The following is a 16,041-nucleotide window of genomic DNA, read 5'->3' as shown; positions in this document are numbered from 1 at the left end:
GCCAGACACAATTCTGCCCTCCTGCTGCTGGGCCATGGCCGAGCAGGGGAAGGTAGGACAATAGGTTTCCTGTCACAGGGAGGGCGCTCCCCACACTGCAACGGCACCACCTGTTTGCCCGTGTCTCCCAGCTCGCTGCTGTTGCCTGGGGCACGAGTTCAAGGCCCTCCTCCACCCGCAGGCTACCACCCGTGCCTCATCCCTGGTGACTTTGTCAAGAAAGCAATTCCCTTTGGACACATTAATCAAAACGACATAACATACAGCAAAAATGCAGGCAAACTAAGAGCAGTACAGTAGTGACCCAAATTCTGAAACAACAAATAAATTTCCAAATGCACAATTTTATTTAAAAATGTAGTTAAAAACCAAGTTAAAAATATATATATCACAATAAAGGGAAAACAGACAATATATGGAACAAATTATATTCAAAAATTCATCACACAAGTTCCTAAAGCTAAACAAAGGGAGGAATTCAGAAAGGGTATATTCAGCATCAGTCAGAATAGTCCTTTGGTAATACTGTGAATTCTCTCCCCCAATCCTCAACGCGTTTCGACGGGCCGGATATAATGCAGCCGTCTTCTTCAGGAAAAATATTAGCCGTCTTCCCCAGAAATACTTAAGAGAGGACTTGATAGTCTTAAACGGGGCAAATAGCTCCCGCTATTTAAAAGGGTATGCTTCCTCTTTTCTTAGCCGTAAATACGTGCAGTCGTATTACCAAGTTTAGTTTATATTATACAATCCTATCAGTAGGAGACGCACGTATTCTTTTCAGCATAAACGAATAGCTGATTCTTCATAGTGTTTTCCATCTAATGAAGTCAGGAAATCTTGTTTACACGCGGTAGTCAGGTTCTGTCAGTTTAAAATTATCAATAAAGACAACAATTATTTAATATTTATGCCAACTCTTAAATGAAATGGGGATGCCTTCGTCTTCCCATTCAATGGTAGATGCTGCTCCTTTTAAAAGGAACCGGTAAACTTCCCGCGTATCTTCTCCGTGGTGTGCACTCAGCCCTGGTGGCCAGTGGTAGGTTGCTTTGTGTAATTGTATTGCTTGTTGTATTGTTTATTTTGTTTGTTTCATTCCCCCTGTTACCTCTTGCGCTACTTCTGTGCCCTTCTGCCTTCTCGCCGTTCCTCCTGTGGTTTCTCCGTCGATGCGTCCCCTCCGGCCCGCCCCGCCACTTGCTACACTTCGCCTTAGTGTATTTTGTATTGCATTTTGTTGGATTGTTAGTTGTTTTCCTTCCCATTCCTCCTTTTCCTCTTGTGCCATTTCTGTGCCCTTTCTGCCTTCTGTACCCTCGCCGTTCCTCCCCCGTTTTCCCGCCTCTGCACCCCCGCTCGCCCATTCGTCTGCCCCCATCAACCAGCTGCTCCTCCCTTCTACCTCCCCTTCTTATGGCGTCCGCGCCTGGACCGCTCCCAGAGCCAGAACACCTGGCCCCCACGAACGCCACGACTCCCGTCTCCGCTACTACTTCAGCTCCCTCCACGCACTCAACACCGGACGATCATGCACCTGCTGCCTGGCTGCCCCGAAACGCACCCAAGGACCCTTCTCCTGCCGGAACTGCAGCTTCACCAGCATCCGGCCCGCCAACCCTCCTACCAGGAAAGAACTCAACTACCTTAGATGCATTCATCTCAACACTCGCAACACTAGAAAGCATGTTAAGACTCACCAGCCGGGATGAGATGAAAACTGTGGATCAATGTTTTGTCCACGGGGCAAAGTAACATAATTAGGAAAATTAGTTAAATTAGGATTGCTATATAAGATACAGCGCCAAAGTTCATAATGCCATCTTTGATGTCATCTTTCCTAGTTTTTCAGTGCAGGGCAGTAGAAAAGACTGAAATGCAGGCCGGCTAGGTTTTCAGTTTCTGATTTAAGAGTCCAACTGTCTCCTAAAATTTTAAGATAGCGGCCTCTTCCAGGCTTTGTTTTTTTACAGTAACCACCTCCATCTTTCAACAGAGATGTCTTTGAAACAATTAACACCTAAGATCATAGAGCAATCAATAATGATCCAAAGATTTCTCACAGCGTGCAGTGAATCATCAAAATGAGTGGGTGTTTCTGGTCTGAAGAACAGAGGAGGGGCATTTCACTAATCGAAAATATTGTTCTCCTTCACATAGGCCCCTATATCATAGTACGCTCATCATCAATACACCGTTTATTAGTGAGTGCATCAACCCTTTGCAGCATTGTCATGCAAGCTGTCTTGGGTGACACAACAATGACATTAGTTCAGACGTGCATACATCAGAGCCCTCAAGCCTCACTCATCATGAGTGACACTCACACATTTAGAGGTTGTGCTGAAGTCTGACTCAAACCTGGCACATTCTTCAAAACTATGGAGATGAACTAGAACTTCACACATGACATCTGCTGTGTGCTGAGTAGCATCGCCCTAACTTTCTGCACAGAGCAGACTCCCCGTCCTCATTTTGGTGGCAAAACCTTTCTCATATTTCACCTTGAGCTCTGCTCATGTTACAGTTCAATAGAATGCTGATGTGAATGTCTATTTTAGTGAGACTTGGTTGTTACTTGTATCGCTTTACACGTGTTCTCATCATATCTATAAATTCAGTAATGTCTCTTCCTTTTACATAGTCAAAGTCAAATGTTAAGTGACATCACTCCCTGTGAGGTCATCAGTATGCCAATTCGTTTTCAAAAACTTGAGAGGCCTTTTTTAAATATCTCAACTCTTTATTGATTTTCCATTTACAATCAACAGGTACGAAAGATCATCTATGAAGCAGAGTCCAAGATACTGTGTAAATTGGAACTTGTGAGAATGCATGGAGAACAGGAAAAACAAATAGCATAACCCTTCGAGATAGAGGTGATACGGCCCAAGAGGTACGAAAGATCATCTATGAAGCAGAGTCCAAGATACTGTGTAAATTGGAACTTGTGAGAATGCATGGAGAACAGGAAAAACAAATAGCATAACCCTTCGAGATAGAGGTGATACGGGTCAACAGGTACGAAAGATCATCTATGAAGCAGAGTCCAGGATACTGTGTAAATTGGAACTTGTGAGAATGCATGGAGAACAGGAAAAACAAATAGCATTACCCTTCGAGATAGAGGTGATACGGCCCAAGAGGTATGAAAGATCATCTATGAAGCAGAGTCCAAGATACTGTGTAAATTGGAACTTGTGAGAATGCATGGAGAACAGGAAAAACAAATAGCATAACCCTTCGAGATAGAGGTGATACGGCCCAAGAGGTATGAAGGATCATCTATGAAGCAGAGTCCAAGATACTGTGTAAATTGGAACTTGTGAGAATGCATGGAGAACAGGAAAAACAAATAGCATAACCCTTTGAGATAGAGGTGATACGGGTCAACAGGTACGAAAGATCATCTATGAAGCAGAGTCCAGGATACTGTGTAAATTGGAACTTGTGAGAATGCATGGAGAACAGGAAAAACAAATAGCATAACCCTTTGAGATAGAGGCGATACGGCCCAAGAGGTATGAAAGATCATCTATGAAGCAGAGTCCAAGATACTGTGTAAATCGGAATTTGTGAGAATGCATGGAGAACAGGAAAAACAAATAGCATAACCCTTCGAGATAGAGGTGATACGGGTCAACAGGTACGAAAGATCATCTATGAAGCAGAGTCCAGGATACTGTGTAAATTGGAACTTGTGAGAATGCATGGAGAACAGGAAAACAAATAGCATAACCCTTCGAGATAGAGGTGATACGGGTCAACAGGTACGAAAGATCATCTACGAAGCAGAGTCCAAGATACTGTGTAAATTGGAACTTGTGAGAATGCATGGAGAACAGGAAAAACAAATAGCATAACCCTTCGAGATAGAGGTGATACGGCCCAAGAGGTACGAAAGATCATCTATGAAGCAGAGTCCAAGATACTGTGTAAATTGGAACTTGTGAGAATGCATGGAGAACAGGAAAAACAAATAGCATAACCCTTCGAGATAGAGGTGATACGGGTCAACAGGTACGAAAGATCATCTATGAAGCAGAGTCCAGGATACTGTGTAAATTGGAACTTGTGAGAATGCATGGAGAACAGGAAAAACAAATAGCATTACCCTTCGAGATAGAGGTGATACGGCCCAAGAGGTATGAAAGATCATCTATGAAGCAGAGTCCAAGATACTGTGTAAATTGGAACTTGTGAGAATGCATGGAGAACAGGAAAAACAAATAGCATAACCCTTCGAGATAGAGGTGATACGGCCCAAGAGGTATGAAGGATCATCTATGAAGCAGAGTCCAAGATACTGTGTAAATTGGAACTTGTGAGAATGCATGGAGAACAGGAAAAACAAATAGCATAACCCTTCGAGATAGAGGTGATACGGCCAGAGGTATGAGAGATCATCTATGAAGCAGAGTCCAAGATACTGTGTAAATTGGAACTTGTGAGAATGCATGGAGAACAGGAAAAACAAATAGCATAACCCTTTGAGATAGAGGTGATACGGGTCAACAGGTACGAAAGATCATCTATGAAGCAGAGTCCAGGATACTGTGTAAATTGGAACTTGTGAGAATGCATGGAGAACAGGAAAAACAAATAGCATAACCCTTTGAGATAGAGGCGATACGGCCCAAGAGGTATGAAAGATCATCTATGAAGCAGAGTCCAAGATACTGTGTAAATCGGAATTTGTGAGAATGCATGGAGAACAGGAAAAACAAATAGCATAACCCTTCGAGATAGAGGTGATACGGGTCAACAGGTACGAAAGATCATCTATGAAGCAGAGTCCAGGATACTGTGTAAATTGGAACTTGTGAGAATGCATGGAGAACAGGAAAACAAATAGCATAACCCTTCGAGATAGAGGTGATACGGGTCAACAGGTACGAAAGATCATCTACGAAGCAGAGTCCAAGATACTGTGTAAATTGGAACTTGTGAGAATGCATGGAGAACAGGAAAAACAAATAGCATAACCCTTCGAGATAGAGGTGATACGGCCCAAGAGGTACGAAAGATCATCTATGAAGCAGAGTCCAAGATACTGTGTAAATTGGAACTTGTGAGAATGCATGGAGAACAGGAAAAACAAATAGCATAACCCTTCGAGATAGAGGTGATACGGGTCAACAGGTACGAAAGATCATCTATGAAGCAGAGTCCAGGATACTGTGTAAATTGGAACTTGTGAGAATGCATGGAGAACAGGAAAAACAAATAGCATAACCCTTCGAGATAGAGGTGATACGGGTCAACAGGTACGAAAGATCATCTATGAAGCAGAGTCCAGGATACTGTGTGAATTGGAACTTGTGAGAATGCATGGAGAACAGGAAAAACAAATAGCATAACCCTTCGAGATAGAGGTGATACGGGTCAACAGGTATGAAGGATCATCTATGAAGCAGAGTCCAAGATACTGTGTAAATTGGAACTTGTGAGAATGCATGGAGAACAGGAAAAACAAATAGCATAACCCTTCGAGATAGAGGTGATACGGCCCAAGAGGTATGAAGGATCATCTATGAAGCAGAGTCCAAGATACTGTGTAAATTGGAACTTGTGAGAATGCATGGAGAACAGGAAAAACAAATAGCATAACCCTTCGAGATAGAGGTGATACGGGTCAACAGGTATGAAGGATCATCTATGAAGCAGAGTCCAAGATACTGTGTAAATTGGAACTTGTGAGAATGCATGGAGAACAGGAAAAACAAATAGCATAACCCTTCGAGATAGAGGTGATACGGGTCAACAGGTACGAAAGATCATCTATGAAGCAGAGTCCAGGATACTGTGTAAATTGGAACTTGTGAGAATGCATGGAGAACAGGAAAACAAATAGCATAACCCTTCGAGATAGAGGTGATACGGGTCAACAGGTACGAAAGATCATCTACGAAGCAGAGTCCAAGATACTGTGTAAATTGGAACTTGTGAGAATGCATGGAGAACAGGAAAAACAAATAGCATAACCCTTCGAGATAGAGGTGATACGGCCCAAGAGGTATGAAATATCATCTATGAAGCAGAGTCCAAGATACTGTGTAAATCGGAACTTGTGAGAATGCATGGAGAACAGGAAAAACAAATAGCATAACCCTTCGAGATAGAGGTGATACGGGTCAACAGGTACGAAAGATCATCTATGAAGCAGAGTCCAGGAGACTGTGTAAATTGGAACTTGTGAGAATGCATGGAGAACAGGAAAACAAATAGCATAACCCTTCGAGATAGAGGTGATACGGGTCAACAGGTACGAAAGATCATCTACGAAGCAGAGTCCAAGATACTGTGTAAATTGGAACTTGTGAGAATGCATGGAGAATAGGAAAAACAAATAGCATAACCCTTCGAGATAGAGGTGATACGGCCCAAGAGGTATGAAATATCATCTATGAAGCAGAGTCCAAGATACTGTGTAAATCGGAACTTGTGAGAATGCATGGAGAACAGGAAAAACAAATAGCATAACCCTTCGAGATAGAGGTGATACGGCCCAAGAGGTATGAAAGATCATCTATGAAGCAGAGTCCAAGATACTGTGTAAATTGGAACTTGTGAGAATGCATGGAGAACAGGAAAAACAAATAGCATAACCCTTTGAGATAGAGGCGATACGGCCCAAGAGGTATGAAAGATCATCTATGAAGCAGAGTCCAAGATACTGTGTAAATCGGAATTTGTGAGAATGCATGGAGAACAGGAAAAACAAATAGCATAACCCTTCGAGATAGAGGTGATACGGCCCAAGAGGTATGAAAGATCATCTATGAAGCAGAGTCCAAGATACTGTGTAAATTGGAACTTGTGAGAATGCATGGAGAACAGGAAAAACAAATAGCATAACCCTTCGAGATAGAGGCGATACGGCCCAAGAGGTATGAAAGATCATCTATGAAGCGGAGTCCAAGATACTGTGTAAGTTGGAACTTGTGAGAATGCATGGAGAACAGGAAAAACAAATAGCATAACCCTTCGAGATAGAGGTGATACGGCCCAACAGGTATGAAGGATCATCTATGAAGCAGAGTCCAAGATACTGTGTAAATCGGAACTTGTGAGAATGCATGGAGAACAGGAAAAACAAATAGCATAACCCTTCGAGATAGAGGTGGTACGGCCCAAGAAGTATGAAAGATCATCTATGAAGCAGAGTCCAAGATACTGTGTAAATTGGAACTTGTGAGAATGCATGGAGAACAGGAAAAACAAATAGCATAACCCTTCGAGATAGAGTTGATACGGCCCAAGAGGTATGAAAGATCATCTATGAAGCAGAGTCCAAGATACTGTGTAAATTGGAACTTGTGAGAATGCATGGAGAACAGGAAAAACAAACAGCATAACCCTTCGAGATAGAGGTGGTACGGCCCAAGAAGTATGAAAGATCATCTATGAAGCAGAGTCCAAGATACTGTGTAAATTGGAACTTGTGAGAATGCATGGAGAACAGGAAAAACAAATAGCATAACCCTTCGAGATAGAGGTGATACGGCCCAAGAGGTATGAAAGATCATCTATGAAGCAGAGTCCAAGATACTGTGTAAATTGGAACTTGTGAGAATGCATGGAGAACAGGAAAAACAAACAGCATAACCCTTCGAGATAGAGGTGGTACGGCCCAAGAAGTATGAAAGATCATCTATGAAGCAGAGTCCAAGATACTGTGTAAGTTGGAACTTGTGAGAATGCATGGAGAACAGGAAAAACAAACAGCATAACCCTTCGAGATAGAGGTGATACGGCCCAAGAGGTATGAAAGATCATCTATGAAGCAGAGTCCAAGATACTGTGTAAATTGGAACTTGTGAGAATGCATGGAGAACAGGAAAAACAAATAGCATAACCCTTCGAGATAGAGGTGATACGGCCCAAGAGGTATGAAAGATCATCTATGAAGCAGAGTCCAAGATACTGTGTAAATTGGAACTTGTGAGAATGCATGGAGAACAGGAAAAACAAACAGCATAACCCTTCGAGATAGAGGTGGTACGGCCCAAGAAGTATGAAAGATCATCTATGAAGCAGAGTCCAAGATACTGTGTAAGTTGGAACTTGTGAGAATGCATGGAGAACAGGAAAAACAAACAGCATAACCCTTCGAGATAGAGGTGATACGGCCCAAGAGGTATGAAAGATCATCTATGAAGCAGAGTCCAAGATACTGTGTAAATTGGAACTTGTGAGAATGCATGGAGAACAGGAAAAACAAATAGCATAACCCTTCGAGATAGAGGCGATACGGCCCAAGAGGTATGAAAGATCATCTATGAAGCAGAGTCCAAGATACTGTGTAAATCGGAACTTGTGAGAATGCATGGAGAACAGGAAAAACAAATAGCATAACCCTTCGAGATAGAGGTGATACGGGCCAGAAGATCCCGCAGATGATTAGGGAAGGAGGACGAGGGGGAACACGAGGGGAAGGGACATGGGAACAGGAGTGAAAAGTCAGGGAGCCAGGCCACTTGGCAGCCCCTTAAGAAGCCAACTCCCACCCCCAAAATAATCAAGGAGCAGGCACAGAGCACGGAACCAGGCCGATTGGTGTCAGCGTATACTGCTACCGATGTAGGAAGGAACCCCAAACTTCTGCAGTTAGTCTTTCAGCTTACACATAGGTCTTTTGTAAGTGACCATGCTGTGCATGTCAAAGAGCCATGTACTATGAGACGGTAGCGTGGTGGAAAACCAATGGCATAAAATTCCACCTTTGGCTCTACGAAGGCAGTGGCGGCTTAAATCTGGGAATATTGACATTTTGTGAAGCAAGGTCAGACGGGTCGTGAATTGTGGTGTCACCCCTAGGTTGGTCATCAAGGTATCCCAAACTGAGCCCAAGTAGCACAAAAGTACTATACAGTCCCACAGGAAATACAAAATGTCACAGGCCAGTGAACCACACCTTCAGCACCTACAGGACTTAGAATCCTCTGCCATATGTGCTTTATAGACCCACTCCGGCGTCCAGTGCCAGTGGAACTTGAATTAACTGAATTTCAACCTTTTTGATTCAGTCCTTGGTGCAATTATATCGCACCAATCGGACTCTTAGATCGTACAATAAACAACTTCTTGCAGTCCCTAGGATTAAACAGTCACAGACAGGAGATCGATGGTTCCCCTAAAACGTGGTCAAGTTTTGGAACCAGCTTCCGGACCATATTCGTCTTGAACATAACTATCTTAGGCTCAGGAAGCAGTTTAAGACGTTTCTCTTTCCTTGAGCAGTGGTGACTGATAAGGTGTCACAAGAAGCGCTGGGATGCCCTTGGGTAGCCATGCGCTATACAAGTGCGTATTCATTCAATCATTCAACCTGGCCTCTTGGAGGGAACTGCCATGGTCTTTCCAAAGTTCATGGGAGTCCTCCTCAGAGAGTGAGAGGCACAGCGTCTGCTCCCACAAACACCATAAATTGTGGATGGTGACGCTCGAAAAAAGGCTGTCTGCAGCGGTGTAGCAAAGTAGGATCTGCTTCTATGGCTCCCTTCCCTCTTTGCCCGGTGTTATACTGTGTCTGACTAGTCTGGCTGGGATCCTGCTAACCAGTACCCTAGCCTATGTTCTTTCTTCCCTAAATTGGCTATGGCAAGTACCTTGGTACATTCCTGTTTGGCTACTGGTGCACCCTTGTAAGTCCCTAGCATATGGCACTGAAGAACCTGGGGCATAGGTGAACCAGGGGTCCCCCCTGGGCTGAAGCATGTATTATGAAACCCATGAGTGTCCCTCTAAATCCTGACTACAGGCCTGCCATTGCAGACTGTGTGAGTTGATGCCTGCACCTGTCAGGAGAGATATAAGCTCCTCATATCTCTCTTCACTGCACTTAGATCCTATAAGTCACCCCTCTGGCAGGCCTTTTCAACCCCATAGGCAGGGTGCTCGGTTTTAAGTGTGAGGTGCCCCTGCATGAGCAGGACACCCCTACTAACTCTGGAGTCCATTCTCTAGGCTTTGTAAGTGGAACAGCCATCCTGAAATAGAGAGGCCAAGAGTCATTACGCGATGACCATCTCGAAACTGACTGGAACGAACCTGGGCATGTTTGGTATCAAACCTGTTGGAATCATACCCCAACACCATATCCAAGTTAGGACAATAGGTTTCCTGTCACAGGGAGGTGGCTCCCCACACTGCAACAGCACCACCTGTCTGCCCGTGTCCCCCAGCTCGCTGCAGCTGCGTTGGACGCGAGTTCGGGCCCTCCTCCACCTGCAGGCTACCACCTGCTCCCCATCCCTGGTGGCCAGTGGTCGGTTGCTTTGTGTAATTGTATTGCTTGTTGTATTGTTTATTTTGTGCGCTTCATTCCCCCTGTTGCCTCTTGCGCTACTTCTGTGCCCTTCTGCCTTCTCGCCGTTCCTCCCGTGGTTTCTCCGTCGCTGCGTCCCCTCCGGCCTCACCCCTCCACTTGCTACACTTCGCCTTAGTGTATTTTGTATTGCATTTTGTTGGATTATTAGTTGTTTTCCTTCCCATTCCTCCTTTTCCTCTTGTGCCATTTCTGCCTTCTGCACCCTCGCCGTTCCTCCCCCGTTTTCCCGCCGCTGCGCCCCCGCCTCTCGCTCGCCCATTCGTCTGCCTCCACCACCCAGCTGCTCCTCCCTTCTACCTCCCCTTCTTATGGCGTCCGCGCCTGGACCGCGCCCAGAGCCAGAACACCTGGCCCCCGCGAACGCCACGACTCCCGTCTCCGCTACTACTTCAGCTCCCTCCACGCACTCAACCCCGGACAATCATGCACCTGCTGCCTGGCTGCCCCGAAACGCACCCAAGGACCCTTCTCCTGCCGGAACTGCAGCTTCACCAGCATCCGGCACGCCAACCCTACTCCCAGGAAAGAACCCAACTACCTTAGATGCATTCATCTCAACACTCGCAACACTAGATAGCATGTTAAGACTCACTTACCAGCCGGGATGAGATGAAAACTGTGGATCAATGTTTTGTCCACGGGGCAAAGCAACATAATTTGGAAAATTAGCTAAATTAGGATTGCTATATAAGATAGATTGCCAAAGTTCATAATGCCATCTTTGATGTAATCTTTCCTAGTTTTTCAGTGCAGGGCAGTAGAAAAACGAATTTGCAGGAAGTCACGTTGAGTGTGGCACTTGTCCTAGCTCAAATTTACATTTTGATACAATCAGTTAGGGAACTTAGAGTCTTCGATTTCTGAAGAACGAATAAATCATTGGGGCTTCTCTCTGCGCTTCTGGTTAACGAAACACGGCAGAGAAGACCTACAACATAAACGGGATGCAGCTGGCAGCCGCAGCGTGTGCATGCAGTGTTCAAAGGCCTCATGTAAGATGGCCGATCAGTTGAGTGGCGGTTTAGCTGCCGCTTGCTGTATCCTACAAGTGGGATTATACGAAGTATGCATCTAAGACTACTCAAGGTTTCAGTCCTGTTTTTCTATTACAAACTTGCTTCAAATGTTTTGTTTGAGTTAAGCTATTCCTGTAACTGTTCAAAATGAAAAGATTGATCTTGAGAACACAATTTGTCACAAGGGAAGGCTGAGAATTAAGAAAAACAACAAATCTCCTGGTTTTATAGATGCCATCTTGTTTTTGTAAAGACTCCGAATGTGGTTTCCTCAGGAGTGCCAGGAGCCGACGATAGCCCCAACCCTTCCCCCCTACACCACCTGTGCCTATCAAACTCTAGGACACAAGGGTGATATGGAGGGAAAGGAGGGAACAAAACAAGGAAAGTAGGGGGAGACAAAACACTGGACTCTTCGGACACTGCTCTCTTCTGCTTCTGTCTGAAGGTGAAGCTACAAGGAATAATGGATTAAAACAACAACAGTCACCCCACAATTCACAATATCAATACATAAACCACTCTTTACCTGAGAGCACAAAAGTTTGTCAATCAACGCAAATAGGAACCCGCCTGGAAACTCATATGAGACCATGGAACTATGGACATCCACTATGGCCTAGATTTAAGGGATGTAAGATATTATCTCTGGTAAAGACCTTGGTACATACCAATATAGTGGCCAGTCACTTGACTTCAGAGAACCGTGCTGCTTTGCTCTGCTGGGAAGGAAGGAAAAGTTCGCCTCACACAGCATTCTGCTTTTTTGCTGAAGCCTCCCCTCAACGAGGACTCGCTGGTGTGAGCAAGTCCTGCAATCGGCAGGGCTGGTCAAACGCTGCCAGCTGGAGTCCCACGGGTAGAGGCTTGGGGCAAACACCACCAGCGAGCCGGGGTACTGCGAGGACCAGCATTCTCCAGGCAGCTCAGCTGGTTCCTCTTCCCCCGGCGATCATGCCCACGGACACGCCCCCGCCTACCTGCAATAACTTTCATGACACCCGCTTCGCGGGCGCCACTCACTTGACTTCAGAGAACCGTGCTGCTTTGCTCTGCTGGGAAGGAAGGAAAAGTTCGCCTCACACAGCATTCTGCTTTTTTGTTGAAGCCTCCCCTCAACGAGGACTCGCTGGTGTGAGCGAGTCCTGCAATCGGCAGGGCTAGTCAAACGCTCCCAGCTGGAGTCCCACGGGTAGAGGCTTGGGGCAAACACCACCAGCGAGCCGGGGGACTGCGAGGACCAGCATTCTCCAGGCAGCTCAGCTGGTTCCTCTTCCCCCGGCGATCACGCCCACGGACACGCCCCCCGCCTACCTGCAATAACTTTCGTGACACCCGCTTCGCGGGCGCCACTCACTTGACTTCAGAGAACCGTGCTGCTTTGCTCTGCTGGGAAGGAAGGAAAAGTTCACCTCACACAGCATTCTGCTTTTTTGCTGAAGCCTCCCCTCAAAGAGGACTCGCTGGTGTGAGCGAGTCCTGCAATCGGCAGGGCTAGTCAAACGCTCCCAGCTGGAGTCCCACCGGTAAAGGCTTGGGGCAAACACCACCAGCGAGCCGGGGGACTGCGAGGACCAGCATTCTCCAGGCAGCTCAGCTGGTTCCTCTTCCCCCGGCGATCACGCCCACGGACACGCCCCCCGCCTACAAGTACATAACAACAGTACTTCTCCGGCGTCGCGGGACGCGCGCGGGGCGGAGAATGGGGCGAAGACCGGGCAAAGAGCGGGCCATCTGTGGCCGTCCGGGGACGCACGTGGACGGGACGGGCCACCCTATTTACATCTTTCATCTCTTGTGACCTACTAGACTGTACCACACTGGGGCTGAGAGGAAGCTAATACTACAGAGGTAACTGTAACATCGGAATATTCGAGCCCCCTAACGGGAGACGACATCTTGAGTACTTGGTGCAAAAAACACTAATTGTGAAAGTAGTTTCTTTTATACAACTTAAGCTTCTACTAAGAAACAAAAAATGGGTTACAAAAAACTAAGATCATGTACAATATATATGAAACGAATGGGCACAGAGGAAGCAGTCAGAAACTCTTCCGACAAAGCAGTTAAACAAGGTCGAATAACTAAAACTCCCGCTATTAGTAATTATTTTTTAGCCCTATCTTCAAAAAAACAAACTCCGGTTCAAGTATTGGAAATGTCAATAAATAGTGAGACAACAAAAACTGAGGAAGTAAAAGAACTGCCTGAGCAGGACCATCAATCTACCCAAAATTCATGTATCTTGGATCATGAATCTAACCAAAAGATACTACTCTCAACACAGGAATCACAAATTCCAACCCACGAGATCCTACATTTAAGTTCTTTAACACCTATAAAACGTTTAGTTAGCCTTTCCTGCATTGACGATCTATTTGGAGATGATACAAAGCCGATGGAAAAAAACTCTGACTTACAGTCTAATCCTGATAAGTCATTTACCAGGTCCCAGGAAAAGCCCTTAGATCGAGATCCCACTCTCGATTCTTCTCTGGACCCTTTTTTTCTAAAGACCAACAATTCAATAAACACTGCAACACCTATGTCAAAGGCTCTATATTATCTTCAAGAAATATTAGAATCAGTCCTTTCATTTCTAGGTCATATCCTGGAAAACTCTGACCAAACGCTAGATGTCCAAATTGGTATTTTGAAATTTCTTGTAGAAGAAAAAAGGAAAAAAGAACTCGTAGAAGCTACAAACAAACAACAAATATACGATGCCAAACTGGTAAACATCAATAATTCTTCTAACTTCATCAAAAGCTCTGAGCACCAAACTAAAAGTGACATTAGCACTCAAACACCTGAAGTAATAATACTAGATAAACCAAATAAGAAAAACCGGAAAAATCCTAAGGATGCTAAAATTTACTCTTTGAAAAAACTATTTAGAGAAGAGCCCCTGCTCATAGTCAAACAGTATCCTATTTTTTCGGCTTCAAACAAAACAAACTTGCTAAAGACTGAGCCTGAAAGTGATGAATCCGGAAACTCTACCAAATCTTCTCCTGACGATGACGGAGCTGTTAAGTCACTCCAAACAAAAATTACTCAAGAAGAAAAGAGAAAAAGAAGGAGAAGGAAACCGCTAAGAAGAATCATTAAAAATAAAGCTCGTAAGCTAAAATTCAAAAATACAATCACTCCTCTAAAAACCTAAGAAGGACAAGCCGATAATAAAATACCAAATACACCCACAGTAGAGACAAATAGTGAAATAAAACCTACACAATCAGTAAAGCTATTGAATTATAAAGTGAATGTTTTTTTACCAGCAACATTTTCTGAAAGAGCGGGACAGATAAACAAGGGACCAAGCGAAAGAGATAACAAGATACCCATAGATGGTGAACAAATCTCGACTAATCATTTACAATTTGAAGAACTCTTCCCAATCGATAATATGCCACTAAATCGAGAAAGGATAATTAATCTGCTACAGCAAATACATTCCCTACAATCTCTAACCAGCAAGGAAATAGATCTGGTGACCTTCCCCATAAAAGACAACTGTAAAATAGCGGAGGTGTCATTCTGGTCATCGGTACTCCCAGGGATTATAATAAAAGAAAAAGAAACTCTACACAAATGTGGCTACGATGTTCTCGAAAAATCCGCTTTAGAGGAAAGTAAATACAAGAAAAGGATTACTGGCCTATTTTGCCCAACATTGAATATTTCAAGTGAGAATCGTTAAAAAAATAATCCCAACCTAGATGCTTCAGGATCTACTCGTACTCGAAAGGAAACTTTGAAAATCCAAGTGGATAAAGGCGACAGAAAAGTCTGGAATCAAGACTTAGTAGTAACTGAGGATAAAAAATCAATACAATCTTGGGCCTGGGTCTCGGAGGTACTAAACAGTAACAAATTACAATACAACCAACAACCCACTGTTTAACAATGGTTTGAAGATCACTTCGTGGAATCTTGCGGGAAGAACAGACATCAAAATGATAGAAGCTACCAAAAATCAACCAGATATAGTGGCTTTGCAGGAAACTTGGGCAATAAAAACTTTCCATCAGAATGGCTACTATGTCTATGACATTCCTGCTAAACCCACGAACCGGGGTCATGCGAAAGGTGGACTGGCAATTTTGTTGAGCGAGGAGTACCAATGGGACCAAGGAGTAATTGAGTCTAATTCTGACAATTTTCAATGCATCAAGATCTCGTTGAAAACACATAACCTAGATCAAAAAAAGGTTTTTCTACTTTTCAATATGTATGCCCCTCCCGGTTTCAAACAGGATGTCATCTTTGTGGAAACCATGGAAGCAATTGCAGAGATAATTGAAGACCGTGCAAACGCATCCTACCTAATCATGGGCGACCTGAACGGAAAAATTTCGAATGTGGAGATTAAAAAATGGGTAAATCTATACGAGGATGAATCTTTGGACTTCTCTATTCCAATATTTCCTGAAGGGATTGCCTCAGATAAGAGAGGAAAACTGTTATTAACAAGTCTGCCAATTCTCAATGGGACAATTCTAAACGGCAATGTTGAAGGAGACATACCGGCGTCTTACACAAGGCGAGGTAATGGATCTTCTTCAATCATCGACTATATAATCTGTGGCATGGATTTGGTAGAAACAGTTTCACACTTGAGCATCATCTTTTCAGAGGAAAGTGACCATGCTCTTTTAAACCTAAAGACTTCTTGGCTGATTAATCATT

Source organism: Lissotriton vulgaris, chromosome 1_1 (genome assembly GCF_964263255.1).
Source record: "Lissotriton vulgaris chromosome 1_1, aLisVul1.2, whole genome shotgun sequence".
Classification (NCBI taxonomy): Eukaryota; Metazoa; Chordata; class Amphibia; order Caudata; family Salamandridae; genus Lissotriton; species Lissotriton vulgaris.
Note: the sequence above shows the minus strand (reverse complement) of the source record.